Source organism: Paroedura picta, chromosome 4 (genome assembly GCF_049243985.1).
Source record: "Paroedura picta isolate Pp20150507F chromosome 4, Ppicta_v3.0, whole genome shotgun sequence".
NCBI lineage: Eukaryota > Metazoa > Chordata > Lepidosauria > Squamata > Gekkonidae > Paroedura > Paroedura picta.
The window spans coordinates 65,370,855-65,388,892 of NC_135372.1; the positions used below are offsets into that span (position 1 = coordinate 65,370,855).

The 18,038-nt window shown below is 41.6% G+C and overlaps 1 protein-coding gene and 1 long non-coding RNA gene across 30 annotated transcripts in view; one reads left to right on the forward strand and one right to left on the reverse strand.

Moving 5' to 3' along the window:
• ADGRL2 (adhesion G protein-coupled receptor L2) overlaps positions 1 to 15,224 on the reverse strand; it is a 219,062-nt gene extending 203,838 nt beyond the window's left edge. For 5 of the 29 annotated variants that reach the window (XM_077333201.1, XM_077333225.1, XM_077333205.1 and 2 more), the window contains exon 1: positions 14,318 to 15,221. The gene's annotated coding sequence lies outside the window, so the exon portion shown is untranslated. Of the gene's footprint in view, positions 1 to 13,198; positions 13,215 to 13,612; positions 13,630 to 13,682; positions 13,842 to 14,317 lie in introns of those variants that run through there. The other 24 variants (XM_077333207.1, XM_077333206.1, XM_077333208.1 and 21 more) reach the window with 13 other exon arrangements.
• Positions 15,225 to 15,404: 180 nt separating this feature from the next.
• LOC143835500 (uncharacterized) lies at positions 15,405 to 16,764 on the forward strand. Its single transcript, XR_013230179.1, has 2 exons — positions 15,405 to 15,612; positions 16,422 to 16,764. It is a non-coding gene; the product is annotated as an uncharacterized LOC143835500 (long non-coding RNA).
• The last annotated feature ends 1,274 nt before the right edge of the window (positions 16,765 to 18,038 follow it).

Below are 18,038 nucleotides of genomic sequence, written 5' to 3' on the forward strand. Positions count from 1 at the left end.
AAAAACTGCCAAAAGGTATTTGATTGGCTGTTGTGAGAACACAACTACTTGAACTTTTGGTCTGATCAAGGAGAGCTGTTCTTACCAACAAGTTTTTTTCATGCCCTTGTGGCTCATATTTTGAATTTAGCACATTCAGAAGGGGGGGGGGGAGGCAACTCTTACATTGCCTTTCCATTGACACATACCTGTATGTAAAATGATCGTCAAGGTGCCAAGATATTTAAAATGGACAATTGCAATCACTGGACAAGCATCTGCACTTTTTTGCGGATTCAAAGCAATATGGACTACATGAGAGTTCATAGATCCTGAAGCTTGAAATATGACACCTAGTAGATATTTATATAACTGAACTTGTTAAATAGAAGTAGCATTAAGGTGTCACAAGTATTTCTAAAATTTCTTTAAAAAGACAACTATTTTTGTCTTGGAATGATTTACCTGGGAACCCATTTGATTGCCAAGAAGTTGAATGATTAATATATCTAATATACCTAATAAGAGTGGATGAGAGACTCATTATTTTGGCCTTTTGATTTCATTTTTGGCTTATCTATAACATTGGAATGATTTACTTCAAGGCAGTTTTCATTACAGTAATCCATAAGGGCTCGTAATGCCTGTTTTAGTCCAATAGGGGTCCTTGATAAAAGGACATCATTGGCATACAATAAAGTCTATTAGCTAATTTTGCCGGATGGAAGTCCAAAAATAAGCATTTATCCTATATTATTGCCAAATATGCAAGATTAGCAATTAAATGTAGAAGTGTCTGGCTAAATATACAAGGGTTAGGATGGATCTATTGAACACATGAAATATTTTGGAACTTTTAACCAATCTTATATTGTGTTTTACCTGTTTTGTATTTTGTACTGGTCGCTGACCGAAATAAATGTATAAATGTATCTGATCTGATCACTGGACAATGGACTGACCTCCACATTTACAGTCTCATGTTTTTACATAAATGGAGAGAAAATTTGGAAATTTCATATAAATTTGGTTGTTTCACAAATCAAGTTTAAGACAGAACTTTACTTATAAATTAAATCAAATGAGGACTTTAGCAGTGACATGCATTTTTGTATAAACAATGTTTCTAGTGCCTTTTCATTTTCCATTCAAGATGAGGAGCTACAACAGCAAAATTAAACTATACTTCTTTATAAAAATCCATGCGCTGAAATTATATATCTCCATTTAAATTGTTAAAAAATACTTTCGCGAACCAGCTTCACAGGAATGCCTTCAGCAGAAGAAGACATATCAAATGGGTTAACTTAATATTTTTATGCATGTAAGTGTGAAGGGAAATGTGCAAGCTTTTGAAATGCAAAGCACTACTCCTAAGGCTGAATATTCCATTCAAGCCAATGGAAGAATATGTGAAGCTCAACAACATGCATACTTCAAGCATCCATACAGGCTGGTACCCAAAAGAGTCCTATCAATTTCATATAACCTCTTCTTCTAGAGCTTGCAAACTCTCTATACCTAAGGGTTTTACACAAAAGTACCACATCTCCTTGGTCAAGTGTAAGAAATGACTTCTGAATTTTACATGTATCTGCTTGGTAGAAAACAGGAATCAGTCTTCACAAAGGCCTGAAATTCCAAAGTCCGTACAAGAGTATTTCTATAGCTCCGGGAAATCTTACTGCCTTAATCATATCAGAGTGCAATGGCTGTTGCTAACATTCTTACCCTTTTATGAAAATGTTCCATATAAAAGTGGCACCAAGTTGTTGCGATAACACATGATCATGCTGTGAAAGGGTAATTTCCTATACAATCACCCTTGTCAATACCATAAATCTCTTTATTAGACAACAACCTATTACAGGAGATCTACTTAACTGTTTCTCTACTTAAAGGGCCATTTGGCACTACAATAACAAGCTGATTTTTCACATTAGCAAGGATCAGCCAGTATAAATAATGAGTCGGCATCAAGACAGTGCACTTTTGCAACACCGGTAAGCCTTTCGCTGAATGTTTAAAATGGTAATCCAAAATACAGTAAGAGCTTATTCTCGTGCACATATACACATTTTTTACAATGCTGTAATAAACCCAGGGGTGGGGGAGGGGATCAACTCTGAAACCCAATTTTCCAAGAAGATTTATGGCAAGACTACATGTTGCTGAGTGCTGCTTCTGTTTTATGGAATGTGCAGCTATGCATAATGCTTTACTTCGTATTAGTATCATAGCAAATAGCATGCAGACCTCCTCAACTATCACAAATGAAAAAAGAATACTACCATTTTTCAAAGCGAAACCCCACTTATTTCAGAACCTTCTGCATTATACTCCCTACCCAGCAAGCAAGATAGTAAGTAGTATTTATTTTTCTCACTGCTACTTCTTTTGCTTCTGGAAGAACTATACTATACGGCTTCACTATGCAGAAAAACAAACATTTAAATTCTAAAATCTGTAGGGACAAAAAATGTGTTGCTAAACCTTAAAAAGTCACACTAGCAAATGCAATAATGCTGTTTCCTAGAAAGTTATATTTATTTATTAATAAGTTCATAATCTGATACTATTAGTTCTGCCAGAGTCTTTTAAAACAGTCAGTGGGGTTTTCTTTTCCTTCTTAAAAGGTTTAATACTGGACTCTAAAGGTTTAACCACTGAATGTCCTGTTTAAGTGCCATTACAACTAATTTATCAGTTCTAGTGCTGATGATCTTTATTTTTTGAAAAAGCATAAAAATTAAAGAGTTAAATTTGAATCCATACTGTAGGCAACCTAATTAAAAAGAATAGTTGGCAGAGGGATCACATCCATTTACAGCTTTTTGTTCAACATAATAAACACTGCTTTAGCCTAATTAAATCTTCAGGATTTTTAAAGGTAACAATTTATTCAGTAACTATTTTATAATGCACTAGCTCCTATTTATTTACAGTTGTTCTAATACAACCACTCAGACATAACTGATATCCCCTCAAATCAACTTGAATCTAAAATATCATTATAACACTTTATTTTGCATATTAAATTTGCAACAATTTACCAACCAAGTCAATGATGCAAGTCCTTCTCAAGCGTGCCCTTGAGCATTCTTTAAGTATAAAGGGTTTTTTGAGTTTGAGTAAACATGACAGGGGACACTACAACAAACTGAAGTTGTATTTTAGAGATGAAAACAGTTTCCATCTTTAAATGCCATGATTATTCTGATTATCTCATGTACAAGCTCCCTCTGCAGGTAATAAGAAGAATTAGCAAAAAGTATGTGGAAAATGTAAAATTACCATACAACTCCAAGCAAATGGTCACCATTAGAAAGAAATCCCCAGAGAGGCTTGTCCCTTAAGAGTTACCTGATATCTGCTGCTACTGAATAAAGCACCCTGACAGATTTTCTGCTGGCTCTACACTGTTACCCTTCTCCTTCAAAACAGTTAAGCAAGCAGCTTCAGCCCTCTGCAATCTAAGAGGCAAAAGCTTCTTTTTTCAAAGTCACATAAAGGCTTTCAGGGGGGAAAAGAAAACACCAAACGATCCTGAAATGGAAGGACCACCCGAAACAAGTCATCCTGTTCAGCCTAAATCATCTCCTTATCCAAAATAAACAAACAGAACACTGTGGCTCTGCTTAATGTCCCTTTGCCACCTAAATCAGAACTTCTTTCACTTGGGATTAACTCTCTACCGCAAACATTAGGATCAATTACACTAAACACAAATGTGGACATTTTAAGAAAAACAAACATATAATCCTAAGCATGTCTTTTTCTGAGAAAACCTCACCGGTGCGTGTGCGTTTGCAAGTGAGGGGGAGTGAGAGAGAGTTTCTTCAGTCTAAGAAAGTACACTGTCCTTAACAAAAAACTCTTCTGGTTTGCGTTTTCAATGGATGTAATTTTTTTAATGTCCTCAATAAGTTTTGAAGAAAAACTAAAGAAAAACTCTGATCTGTGCCAAAAGTTTGAGACAAGCCAACTGGAGATGGAATTACTAACCAAATTTGCTAGTCAATGGTTCAAAGTCTCAGGACATTGTAGTGACATTGGGAAAAATAATCTTTCTCCTGAGCAAAGGAATCTTCCTCTACATCAATAGATACTTGCTCATTTGCCACAGAAGATCTGAAGGACATCTCATGTTTTTTAAAGAAGGAAGAATAACCCAATTTTTTTTGGGGGGGGGGAAGGTTAATCTCATTTTAAGCATTCAAGTTTAATTTCTTGCCTCCATTAACTGGCAAGTTCCTTTCAGTCTCCCTCTGCAATCCACTTCCCTGACCTATAAAACTTGGATATTGCAGCCGCAGGGGTGTGGGTGAGCTCATAAATTTCAGAAATAGGGGCCAAAATCCAACCCAGATGGCAACATTTCATATGGACCATGCCCGCTGGAAAAAAGTCTAGTTAGCACAGTAAAGCATTCGCTTTAGCAAATAAAATATGAACTTTTTTTTAGAACAACAAGGAGAGCATAACAAAGGGGAAATATTTAGAAGTAAAATCCTCAGAATGTACTGGGGGGAAAATGCTTTAAATCACTGTGAATTTACAAAATGTACTTTAAGCACACACTTTTCTGTTACAGGAAAGCCTCTAGTGGTCAAATCTATAACCTGTCCTTAGCAGGTCCTGTTCAAGAAACTTTTAACTACTGCAGACAAAACAGCCCATGACAACTGAGAGGAGAGAGCACATTTAACACATTCAATGAAGAAAAATAATCCTTCCTCCCTCCCCCACCTCCCAGTTATACAACATCCAAACGGAAAAATCCCTCTCTATGCACTTAGGCTTTAGTTTCTTTTTACATTGTCTTAATAACAGTTTATCGTCAACTTCTCCTTTCTGCAGCCGAGCAAGATTAATTTGAATGTACCAGACAAATGAGAACCCAAGTACTCCTTTCATATAGACAAATGTTGTATCCATGCAGATTTCAAAAGACATCCGTCTAGCCCAGTATGCACCTGCATGGCACAAAGAGAACTGAGCCTTTGCCTGTCAGTAAAGAATATTTCATAAGCAATTATAATTGTAGCAGATCTATCCATGCTACTGAAATTTATCCAGGGTGTTACATAAATATCTATTTTAAACAGGGGGGAAGGGAAGCAGTTCAAGAAGACCCTGCATTACTCCTGAAGATTCTTTCAACCCAGGAGAAAAAAAGGATTTGCATCAAGCTGTAACAACAGCAAATGCAGCAACTGAGTCACATCAACAATCATGTTCCGTCATGAAACCCGAGTTATAAGCTTGCCAAAAAGATGCCACCCAACAACATCTGAAGTGCCAAAAGTAATGGCTGAACTAGCTTGGCAGGATAAATTTTATTGTTTGAGGAACACACGCATACATGCACCAGCTCTTACGGCTATGAACAAGGGCAGATATTATTGGTTCAACATAGGAAAAGGTAGAACAAATTTGGAGTCCAGTGGCACCTTTAACGCTAACAAATTTTTATTTAAAGTATGAGCTTTCGTGTGCACACACACACACACACTTCCTCAGATACAATAGGAAAAGGTAGTGTATTTGTCTGCTTGTTTTCTTCTTGGACACAGCTAGTGGTTAAGACGGTCTAAAAGGGTGGGCTTTAATTATGCTTTGATGGTGACCTCTGCACATACACAAAGGCACTCTTTCCTTTATTACTTCACATGTTGCAGATATGATACTTGCTTGTTTCAAGTAATTTATTTGTTTTATGTCAGAACTCACAGGTAAACTTTGTGTCTTCTTAAATTCTGACCCTAATTAAAAAAACAAATATCCATTCCAATCAAAGCATGAGTTTCAACTCTTTATATCTGGTCAGCCACCATGAAAGAATCTTAGGATTCTAAAATAAAATCAGATTTTCACTCGCCCAGCCAGAGAGGACAATTTTGCCAGTAAATACTTAGATTATTCTCTCACCTAGTTGCAGAGTAATCATTCCAAGGTGTTGACTGATATGAAAATACCCACAGAAGACACAAAGCACAGTTCAGGTTTGCATCAAGAAATCAAATTAATTGGTAAACGATTTTAATTCAGGAAGACTGGGACATAGCTCACAAATTGTCTGAAGCACAGCTATCTTGCTTAGGTTTTGCATAAACCTAACTTTAAAACTCAGGAGTGATAGGGCAATTTCATCCTATTGTGCCATGTTGTAACACAACAAAACAGGAAAATACTAACCCAGTATCAAAAGCAGCAAGATGTTGTCTGCTTTCTTTAGAACAGAGAGGTCTTCTGGTTTTAATGCTGCCATTCAAATATAAAACTATTTTTCCTCTGAACAGAACAAAAAATAATTAAATGCTAAAAATGCATGACTAATTTTAACCTCTGCTGTTTGCATGCATATGTATTTGCAGATGTAAAGAACATATACTCAATGGGACTTGCTCCTAAACTGTAACAATCCAGTGCATCCGATCTCAGTTGCATCTGACCTCGTTACAGGATGGAACCAGACTCTATTAGAACTGTATATTAAAATGTCTCGCTTTTTGCCAAAATCAGTATCTTCACTGGGAGAAGAAAAGTAATGTTCAACAAACATCAGGACATAAGGGCAATCTTATACCAGGTACATAAGATTTAGTCCTAGAACTGTTTAAGAAACAAATGAAGTTGAATGCAGAGCACTCATAGGATAATACCGAAATAAGAAACAAAATAAAATATAGAAGTGTGTGATAATGTAAAGTACATCATTACACATGAAAGTGCCCTTTTACACCAAGTACCAGTCAGACATAATTAGAGTTAGTTTGATATAGCTGAACTAGGATTTAAAAAAAAATATCTTTGTGGAGCTGCAAATCCCCACTTGCCAGGCAAACCTGGCAAACCTGAAAATTATGGGAACCACATTTCAGTAATCTGAGTGCTGGGTTCTGGAAGTGAATCCTCGGGTAAGTCATATGCCTTCAATAATTTTTTAAAAAAAAATAAGTAACACTGTAAAGATTTTGTATGTTAAAGTCTAATGTAAAATTTATAAAATAAAACTATTGCCAAAAGCATAGGGTATATTTAGTATAATACATGTATTTAGAATTTTGTATACCTTTGATATATTTGGGTACATGTTTTACAATAAGATTTAATGTTTGAAAGAAAACAGATTTTCTTCATTTATGAAGCACGTGCATGTCCATTAATTCATCATTCTCCTTCAATATACTTACAAGCAACTGCCTGATCCATTCCCTGTTCCAATTACAACTATTTTGAAGAGAATCACTACAGTTTTCTCATAGGTACCATCATCATAAACAGTTTAAAAGGGGGGCATGTTCTGTACTCAACTACCTTTATCCAAACACAGTACATTGCAGCACTAAGATGCAATGATTTAATAATGTTTATAATAATGTCAGCCAACAAGCCCCCTCCCCCCAGCACACGTTCCCTTGTCAGGCCATGATTAATTCTGGGATCTGTAGAGAGAGACATTACATCCGGGCTAAAACAGACCCAAATTTTACCCTAAGGCAGAAGTCTGGTATAAACATCTCCATTCAAAGTGGCATTTGTCTTCTCTTTTCAGCCACTTTACCCAGAAATTCTAGTGTGATGACTCTGTGACCTACAAATGGCCCACAGGATTTAAATTGTTATGTCGCCTGCCCCTTGTAACTAAGACAGTTTTAGTGACTCAGTGAAGCAAGATTTTATGTGCTTCAGGAAACTGCACTAAAGCAGGTGTTCACAGAAGATCTATGAATTCTAGTTTTCAGTGAAGCACATATAGTTAAGCTTTTCAAGCTACAGTACTACAAAGCATAGAGTCTCCAAATATATGTATCACAGTTGCATTTTTTATATATATATATTTTATATATATATATATATATATATATGAACAAGTATAGGTGAGGAAACAAGTTTTCCTTCATAACTGACATAGCTGTGGCTATTATCAGGACCCATAATTCACTTTTTATCTCTAGCTTTAACCAACAGAGCTGTTCATATGGATTTTCTGGGGGGAAAACAAGGTCAACAGATACGTGAAAAAAATGGCTCATGCGACCATTTCTTTCCAATGAATAGTTATTATTCCATTTGTTTTGTAAATTTAACACTACTTCATAATCTTCCTAAAAGGAGATAAAGAAACAGTGGCACAGTTCAAATGTGCTTGAACTACTAGTTCGTATTCTTATTGCGTTAAATAAGGCAAATTTTGACATAACTAGGCAATTCAGGCACTGCTGGCAAGTTACTTTTTAACAAGGTAACCTCATTTCTGTGATTTTTTCAATGTAAATTGATTTTTCCCTCTTAGCTGCTCTGATAATTAAACAAAATTATACAACCATGATGGGATTTTACTTACCAGTACACAAATAAAATATTCTTAAAAGATGAAGTATATTAGTTCATAAAACATCATTTTTATTGTAATTATTCAAAAAATTGAATTTAAGCTTGTTTGGTGGGGGGAGCTGGAGGCTGCATTTTACCTGCAGGTATTAGGGTCAGTATTATTTTTGTCAGACTGCAATGTTCTTTATTATTATGCCTTTCTAAATAAAAAAATGGGAAGGAAAAAAGCAGGCTTCTGTACAATTTAAGCATTAGCTCCTGACAAATACCACAAGGGAGGAAAAATAATGGCACATGCAAATTATATACTGCATCTTAGACCCATAAAATGCTCAGTTTAAGATAATGAGCCACAACCTTGCCTATGCTATAATTCAAAACTCTGATCAAAAATACTTCTTCCTAAAAGAACCAATTCATAGTTTTCAGTTCATCAAGCTGAGGTTTTTGTTTTAGTGCTCATTAAGCAACTGCCTTCTTTAAACTCTATACTGTAAGAAGCGGTGAACTGTGCACATCTAAACGGATGTAATGGTTATTTAGAAGGGTTTCTGACAAGGCAAAGTATACAAAAGACTGAGGAAAGACCTGAATGAACCAATCTCTCCTAGTGTATTCCTAGTCATCATTCCACTGTTCATATTGAGATAGGACCACTTTCTGCTTAAAAAATAGAAAATATCCAAAAACTATGTAAATCAATCTAAAACTTAAGCTTTTACAGTTTCCCATTTGTCTTGATATACTATTACAACAAGCACATGCAACATTTTCATTAAATTAAAAAAATGGGGGGTGATCAAATTTGTGACTGCACATGTGCTCTTTTAAAGGTAATCATGTAGGATACTGAATAGCCCTTCTCTTCACACACGTACCATAAATTGTGCAGAATACTTGAGAAAATGGGACATGTATAAGCGGAACACTTAATGATTTAGTATGAAGAATGTTATTTCATAACTATTTACTAATGTATGAATGAATTTAAACTTACCATCGCATTCTACCACATTGGTTATTTCTTCTGGTTTATCACCTGATGAAGCCATTCCAATTTTTAAACTTCCTGCTTCAACTTTCCCACATGCAAATAAATAAATCTTCATTTGGTCGTCTTTTCCATTAAAATCTTCATTTCTTAGGAAAACTCACAATTAATATGACTGAAAAAACTGTAGGAGCTTTTTAAAAAGTTCTGGGGCAAAAATCAAAATATTTTCCTAACCATTTCCTACCTTCCATCTACGTGTCTTTGTAATATTTGCATCCAGTTCTCAGTGAGAATCTGCAATAGATTTAATAGATGTTCCCCAAATCAAGCTTGTGCAGAATGTATTGCCAGCAGGTGCAATATACCCTAAGACTTCTGCATATGCACTTTTGTCAATTAAAATACATACTATGAAAGGCAAATTAAGCATTAGTGAACAAGATAAAATGTCAGATGATTTTTCAATATGTTGTTTCGTTCAAACACAAGTGGCACTAAGCTTTCTACAGTGTGTGTGTGTGTGTTTTTAACAAATCATCCTAGTAACTCCAATTCCTGACATGACTGTAAGGGACAAATGGAACATGAAGCAGCTTCTAAAGTGTCTAACCGCTAAGCAAACTTTTTTTTAAAATGCTCTCCTCTTGCTCATTTTAAGGAAAGAAAACACCCACAAGCCTGGTGTTAATGTCTCTGCTGATTGTGAAAATTGCTGCAATAAAAACTCCAACTGCTTGCCTTAAATTAAGACTTCCAAGCCTACATGCAAGATCTATATCTTTGCATTGTTTTTTTATAACATTGGAAGTTGGCCTGCTTGCTTTGATGTTGGTTTATTAATGATCTGGGGAGCCAAACATGACAGGGGGGGAAATGTTTATTTGAGTCTCTAAAGTCAAAACCCAAAGTAATTGGTTTGTTCTGCCTCACAATGATTCAATATCCTGATTTCTCCACCTAGCAAGCGCCAGAATTATCTGAATATCTATCTTCCATTTCTATAGCCAATACAAAGTAAGCCTCTATGACTGAAAAGGGCAGCTGATGCACTGCTGTAGTACATTAATTTCAGTCTAAGTGGACCAATTTTGTCCTATGAAATCTTTAACAACTTCCTACAGTGGTATTTTAGAGCATTAAAGGTTTGTCAGCTTCTGGGATCACCATCATATGAACTTGAGTGCAATGTTTTTGAGGCAATTTTTGGATTATCCCTAATGGTTCTAAGGGAGAATGCACTTTCTTCACAGTACTCTCCACTCAAAGTAGACTGGTTAAAAGCAACTTAAGTGTCATAATGACAATTACGTCAATATGTTCTGATCAGACTACCAAAAGGTACTACTTCAGGCACCTTGACGGCAATAGAGACACTGCTGAAAATTATGCCAGAGAAATAGCAGACCATTTCAGAACTGCTTAAAGGAGTCTACCAACAACATTTTGAGCCATTCTTGAACCATTCAAATAGCAGGTTTCAAAAAATGCTTATTATTGGAATTCGCAAGATGGTTACATTTAAGCACAGCAGTTTCTTGACAAATTGAACTAAAAGGAATTATTCTGAACACTTGGACATGAACCTTTTAGCTTTGCACATATTCTTCTCAGTCAGAACTAAAGTTGTATGTTTGGTAAAACCCAATTCATGCACTGTGTTAAAGATAAGGCCAAGTAGGCACTTTCAATGTAGTGAGAGAACTTCTTGATTAGCTTTTTCTTTAGCTTAATATGAGACTTCCTAGTGATACATTTCAGCTCTCCCACCCACCCCCCAAAAAACAATCTAATGGTTGAAAAAGAGCTTGCCCAACGTACTAAAGAACTGCTGTATTCTGGTCTACCAAATTCTGAATATTTATTTTTTAAAGATAATTAGAGAGCAGACTGAACCATCTCTCTTTGCAAACACAGAGGGTAAAAGAGAACAGTGAATGAATTAAAAATACATGAATGTGATAGTGAAGTAAACTAACTTAAAATATAATAATGATGAATATTCCACAACCAGACTGATATGGCCAATCCTTGTCACAGCTATTTTCAAAATGTTCATTACACTGACAATGAAAACAACAAAAAGACAAAGCACTTGACTGTCACTAACCCACGCAAAACTCATTAAGTACTCTTTTTTTAATTACACAGGAAGTTGCTTTAATTATCCTATTATTCTTTGGAAATTAACTCATAGCAGTATCCAGAAGAGAGTTTCAAATACCAAAAAAAAAAAAAAAAAGAATACAACTTATGGAGGGGGGGTCTATTATCCTAGTATTACATATTAAAGAGATACGTGTGCTAACTTCAAAGGGGCTGAGTGGGTCTTTTATTTCAAAGATTCATTTGTGATTTTTTTAAGTAATTAGAAGTTCTTTTTCCATTCAGACATGCTTATGCAGTAATGTGTAGGCCATAGCCAAAGCATGAGTGTAGAAGAAAAGGCCTTGCAAATCCCACTAACAGAACAGACAGGAGACACCAGAGACTATGCAACAGTGGCTGCCACCAAAAAGGTCACCCTTTTTCTTAGAACAAACCATTAATCAATGGAATATAATTGTTTGGCCGTTTGCAAGGGCCCTGCAGCATACAGACTACGTTCTTCACTGGCATAATTACAAAACAGTAAAAGTTCAGAAACATAACCCAAATCCACCTCCCCTTTTTACCCTTTACAATTCCTCACTGCCCTTTGAGCCTCTGCTTTGGAAGCAAATGGAAGACAGGCTGAAGTTTTCTCAATTGAGCTGAAAGCTAAGAAACCTTTGATATGCTAATACCCCCTTCAAATGGTAAGAATTCACACTTGCATTAATTCAAACAATTTGTGCAGAATGATGTGAAATGGCACCTCTTTTAGTGGCAGGGAACAAAAGGGAGGGAATCAGAGTGTCTGAAGAAACCAAACAACAGAACATTTGTTCTGTAGAATTCTTTCTACCAGCCATAATTTCTTGAGGAAAACACACACACACACACCTGAAGCCCAAGAGGCGGTATCTTTACTTTCTGCCAAACCTAACGCCCCACCACAACTAGATTTGCAAGATATTGTTAATAATTACAAACTAAAAATGCAGATATTCTTAAGGTTATACCATCTGAAGCCTAGAGAAGATGGATCTTTTTTCTGCCTGTACAAAAAGACACCCTTCTTCTACCAAAAAATTTCCTTGTCAACTATGTATATTAAAAAATCCAAGCCCCATAAATGCTTTTGAGAAACATATTTAATACACCACATACACTTCTGGAACACTGTCTCCAGGTGTCCTTTGATTTCTACAAATAAGAAAGAAGACTCCACCTTTTCTTTGGGCCACAGCTGAGATATTCATATTTATTATCAGGATGCCTCTTACAAAAAGGTATCCTCATGCTTTGCTTCCTTAAGTTTTTGTGAATACAAATGTGCAACAAGTGCTTATCCACTAGAGGAAAGTGACTTCTCCTTTCAATGTACAACTTGAGTTCAGCGGAGGAACAGACTTCCTGGGGCCTGTAAAAGACTGACAAGTAGAGACAGACATATGAATGGAACTAGCCATCAGGCTGAGGAATCCAGAGAGGAGAGCCTGCCTCACTGTTAACTAAGCAAAGAATGTTGGAACAAACCAAAGGAGGGGAACAGAAAAGCTAGCCTTTCTCCAATTAACAGGATCCAGATGGCTTCTCCTGCTAATACTATAACTTGCAAGGCTTTTTTTTCATAGAATTTCTTAAAAGAACTCACCAAACAAATACATTCCATGGGAGAACGGAGGGCTACACCCCCCACACACACACACACACACAAGCAAACCTTATTGGAAAGAGAGAATATTTCCTTACTCAATCTAAAGGATACTCCTACTTTAAATCGACAATGCCCGGAACACTTGCCTTAAAATAAAAGTCAGTGGGGCACTTCCAAGTAAAACATCCTTCCAGTTAAAGTATAAATGGGTTGTTAAGTATCACAGGAGGCTGTGAGCCTATGGCAGGCACACTTTTCTTCTTAGACTGGGGCAGTTTTACTCAAATCAATAACAGCTATTTGGAGAACAGAAACAAAACAGAAAAAAAACCCTTTAGGACAGGGCAAAGTTTAGCAAGTCAAGCAGACTTCTCTGCTCTCCACCCCCCTTCCCACACATCTGAGGTGCTGGCAGTTGATCAGAAGGAAGGAAAAAGTCCTAGATCCTGCAAGGAGCCTTAAGGGGCTTCTTCAGCCTCCCTAGACAATCTAGGAGTTTCTTTTGCTGGGGGATGGACTCTTCACCCTCCTCCCCCACCCCCACCCCCTCAGGCACTGACCTAAGGTCCAGATCCCTGGGAGCAGAGGTCCCGTAGCCCCAGCAGGGTCTCCTCTGGCACTCAGGCTCACCTTCCTTTCGCTTGCATCTGATCAGGCCCTGTAGCTCTTCCAAAAAGCCCCAGGCCCTCCTCCTCCTCCTCCTCCTGCCGGCCTGAAGGATGGCCACAGCCCACCGCGCTGGTTCACATCTGATTGCGTTTTCAGGTCACCTTTCCCCCGCCTTGTCTGGGAAAGCCCTCTCCGGCTTCCCAGCATTAACCCTCACCCGAGCTGCCGTTCGCTCACGGCAGGAGACACAGAGAGGCAGAGCTGGAAAGTAAAGGGCCGTGCAGAGCCTCCCCTCCCCCGCCCCTGGGGCTGGCTGTTTAGCCCCCCCCCCCCCCCCCAGAACACTTTGATTTACGCAGCGCGCAAGATTGTGATTTTTTAAAGGTGACGACAGCGAGGAGAGGGAGCTGAATGCACGAAGAGGAGATGGGGAGAGCAGCGGTTCCATTTGGACTACATCTGACGTCTCCCCCCCACCACCACCACCCGGGAGGAAACAAAGGGTTAGGGGTAGGACTCCCCCGCGCAGCCCCCATCAGCATCCCCGTGCCTGCAAAGGCTCCACCGGGGGGGGGGGGTCGAAGTAAGCAAAAGGGTTCGGCCAAGTGGCGTTTTATTTTTTGCTGCCCCCCCCCCACCTACCTCTCCCCTCTTACCTTTGGATTTGCAGCCAACGGCGGGCCAGAGTCGCTGAAGCATTTGGGGCGCCCCGGAAATGGGGTCGACAGAGGGCTTTTTCTTCGGGTTACGAAGCCGGGGGGGGGGGAGTGGATCGTGGCCCGGAAGGCGCCAGCAGCAGACGGCCAGAAGACGGAGAGGGGGTCCCGGGAAGGCGAAAAGAGCCGGGTTGGGAGCGAGCGAGCGGACCCTCGCGGCGGCTTCTCCGCCTTCCTTTCCGCCGCGCAAGGCCAGCCAGCCAGCCAGCCAGCCAGCCGAGAGGCTTCGGGAGGGGTTAAGTCAACATTTCCCCCCCTACAGTTCCCAACGCGCTCGGCCCCGTCCAAAAAGAAAAGCGACCGGGGGGGGGGGGAGGTGGAAGCCGCCGCACGCGCGAGAGCGCGAGGGCACGCGGGAGGGCTTCTTTCGGCAGCTGGGGATGCGACCCGCCCTGGAGTCCCCTCTCTCTAGGCAACTCCGAGACGGAGCGAGCGGGGCGATACCGGCGGCGGCAGCCAAGAGCAACTCAGTAGTGAATTCTCGGGAGGGCGGCGAAGTCGGCGCGAGGGGGGCGACCGCAGGCACGGACACGCGCGCGCACGCAGCCCCTCGCCGGGGGAAAGCGCCCTGCTCCGTCCTTGTCTTCGCCCGCCTTTACAGCTCCCCGCATGGCATTCCGGCCTCGGGCACCGTCCCCGTCCCGCCCTGCTTCGGCGTCTCTTGCTCGGCTTCCCCGCCGTCGCTGCTGCCCCGGGAACGGCGATCCGGAGCCAACGCTGCTCGCCCTCGAAGCGGTGGGCAGAAAGGGAGCCGCGGACGCCGCCGAGATCTCGGAGCAGGAAAGAAAAGAATCCCGGGGAATTGTCTTGGCAGCTCCTTTTCGTCCGTGCACCTCTCCGTGTGTGACTGGGGATTGCGAAGTCCTGACACAGACTCTCCACTCCTGTGAACTGGAGCCACCTCCGAGCCGCCGCCGCCGCCTCCGCCTCCTTCAATCTCCACCCCTCTCTGTCTCTCCTTCTCCCCACCCCTGGGCGCAGCTAATCATATAAACATATTATCATGTATAGAAGCAGCGGCGGCGGCAAAAGACCCCCCCCCCCGCCGGCCTCCTCCTCCTCCTCCTCCTCCTCCCCTTGGCGGGTGAGGGGCCTTGGCAAAGACAAGCAGATTAGAGCGCGCTAAGTACCAAACGTGAAACAGATAATCTAAAGGCTCGATCTGCCACCACTGGCCATTTTCCACTCCATTTGAGCTGCTTGCGGCTGCACGGCTTGAGGGAGAGGGCGAGAAGGTGGGCTGGGGGAGGAGGGGGCTTTTCGGCGCGAAGCGGCGGGGCTCGGGTCGGAGGCGGCCGGCGAGGCGCGCTGGGGTATCTCAGCCAACGGAGGCCGCAAGCTCTGGGGCAGCCCGGGGGGCGAGAGGCGGATAGGCGAGGGCGGCGGGGTGGGGGCAGCCCCACGGAGCGCCTGGTAGGCGGAGGGGGGGGTGGGCTTTAGTGGCCGGGCGCCCGTCCTGTTTCCCCGCCAGCTTTGCTCGGGGCGGAGGGGCTCGGCTTGCGAGAAGGGACGCGCCGGCCCCGCAAACTTTGGCCGCCGGCGTGCCTTGCCCCCGCTTGCTTTCTGTCCTTTTGTGCGCGGCTGCCGCCGAGGCGGGATAAGTGGGGAGGGGCGCGTGCAGAAGCCGCCGGGCCAAGGGAAGGGAAGGGAAGGAAGAGCCGGCAGGGAGTCTTTCGAAGTTCAACTCCGGAGGGCTTCGGTGGGCGCGCCGCAAACCGCTTCGCCTCCTCGGCTACCCGCGGCCGCCATTCTCCCCCGTCCTAATTGTTTCGCCCGCCTCCTCATAATTCACTCGACTTTGCGAGGCTGTTGAGCGTGTAATCAACTCGCGGCACGCGGAAAGGCCGGGGGGGGGGGGTGCGTGGAGAGGAAGGCACGAAAATAAACGCCAGCGACTTTCTATGGCTCCCCAGATGCGCCTCATGCTTTTCTTTCTTTTTTTTTAACTCGGTTGTTTCCTTCATTTCCTTACATTGAAATGCCTTTGCTGTTGTCCAGTGAGCACATTTCCTTAGGACACTTCTCTCGCTCTCCCCCTTGTCAGCAAGCGGAGGCGGCGGCAGGCCACATGAAAGCCCGCGTGTCAAGGCAAGATAAATAATGCCGGGAAACAATCTCAAGGAGGATGTCAATTTCACGTGATGATATCAGCAGGGCTGGGGAAGCTCTGGGTTCCTTTTTCAGCCAAATCCCGCCAATTGTAGAAAAGGGGCTTCCCTCCCCTTGCAAAATACAAAGCCGCAGCCTTTTGTTTTCAAATTATCAGCAATGGGTATGTTAGTATTTTGATGTACCTCTCTGGTATGGTGGGGCAGATGTGTGTTGTTAGCCTACTATAATGTACAGTGTATTATTTTTGTAATGCTTTTAAACAGTGTAAAATGAAACTTTGTCTGTAACTGTGTGTACTGGTACATCACGTGTATTGAAATCTGGAACCATGAACAGGCAAGGCAGATTTTTCAACACAACTGAGAAAAAACCCAGATCTACAGAAAAATCCAATTTTTATATATACATATATAAAAAACACACTAGGTAGTAGTGTTTGTAACATTAAAATGAATCTCTTTTCTGTAGCATTGTGAGGTTGCAACTGCAACAGTATTGAGAGCCTTCAAGCCTTGGTTTCTGTCACTAAAAGTGTGTGTGTGGGGGGCTTTTCCAAGGTTGCTTTAGCCTCTGAACGAACAATATCAGGTCCAGATCTGGCAGCAACAATTGGAAGGCTACTTCCTACTACTGCTACTTGCTACTAACTGTCAATATTCAACAGCAGTTGTTACATAAAACCAGTGTTATATAGTGGTTGAAGTCTCAGACTAGGATCCAGGAAACCCATGCTGTGCCATAGAAGCTAATTGGTTGAACTTGGGCCAAAAACACCTTTACAGTTTCCGCACTAGAAACTGGTCTGGAGACCGGAACCGGTCCATGGATCAGTCGGTAGAGGGTTGCAGCTCCTCCTTGTCCTCCTCCCCGGCTGCTGCCTCGGGGGCTGCCCTGCCACTCTGCCGCCGGCTCACCTTTGGTGCTTCTGGAGTGACTTATTTCAGCTTCAGGGCTAGCCCTCCTATATTAACTCTGTTGTGCCAGGACAAATTGTCCTAGGTCAGTGGTTCTCAACCTTCCTAATGCTGCGACCCTTTAATACAGTTCCTCATGCTGTGGTGACCCCCAACCATAAAAATTAAACTGAAATTGACCAATGGCATGACGATCCATTATTCATAGTTGTATATAATTTTTTTTCTGGTGTTTCTCAGTTCAGTTCTGCCTCTTGTCCTGCTGAGTTGCACCGCCACCTGAAGTGCCTGGTGGGAGAATGCACTACGCTGAAGGCACTGCTGGAGCGGCTGGTGGCCGAGCATGGGCACCTGCAGGAGGAGCAGCAACAGTGGCAGTGCCCCCCCCCGGCCAAGCTGCTTGCCCTGCCGAGACCCCTGTGAAAGGGTTGTTCAATCCCCAAAGGGGTCCCGACCATCAGGTTGAGAACCACTGTCCTAGGTTAACACTTCTAAAGTGAGATATGCAGTCCACATCATCAGAGGGGAGGGGTTCTTAGGTCATAGTTGGGGGAGGGAGGAAGTATCAGTGTCCAATTGAGAAGTCAATTAATTTTGTGAGCTTTCAAAGTCATAATTGTCTTTTTTTTTAGCTC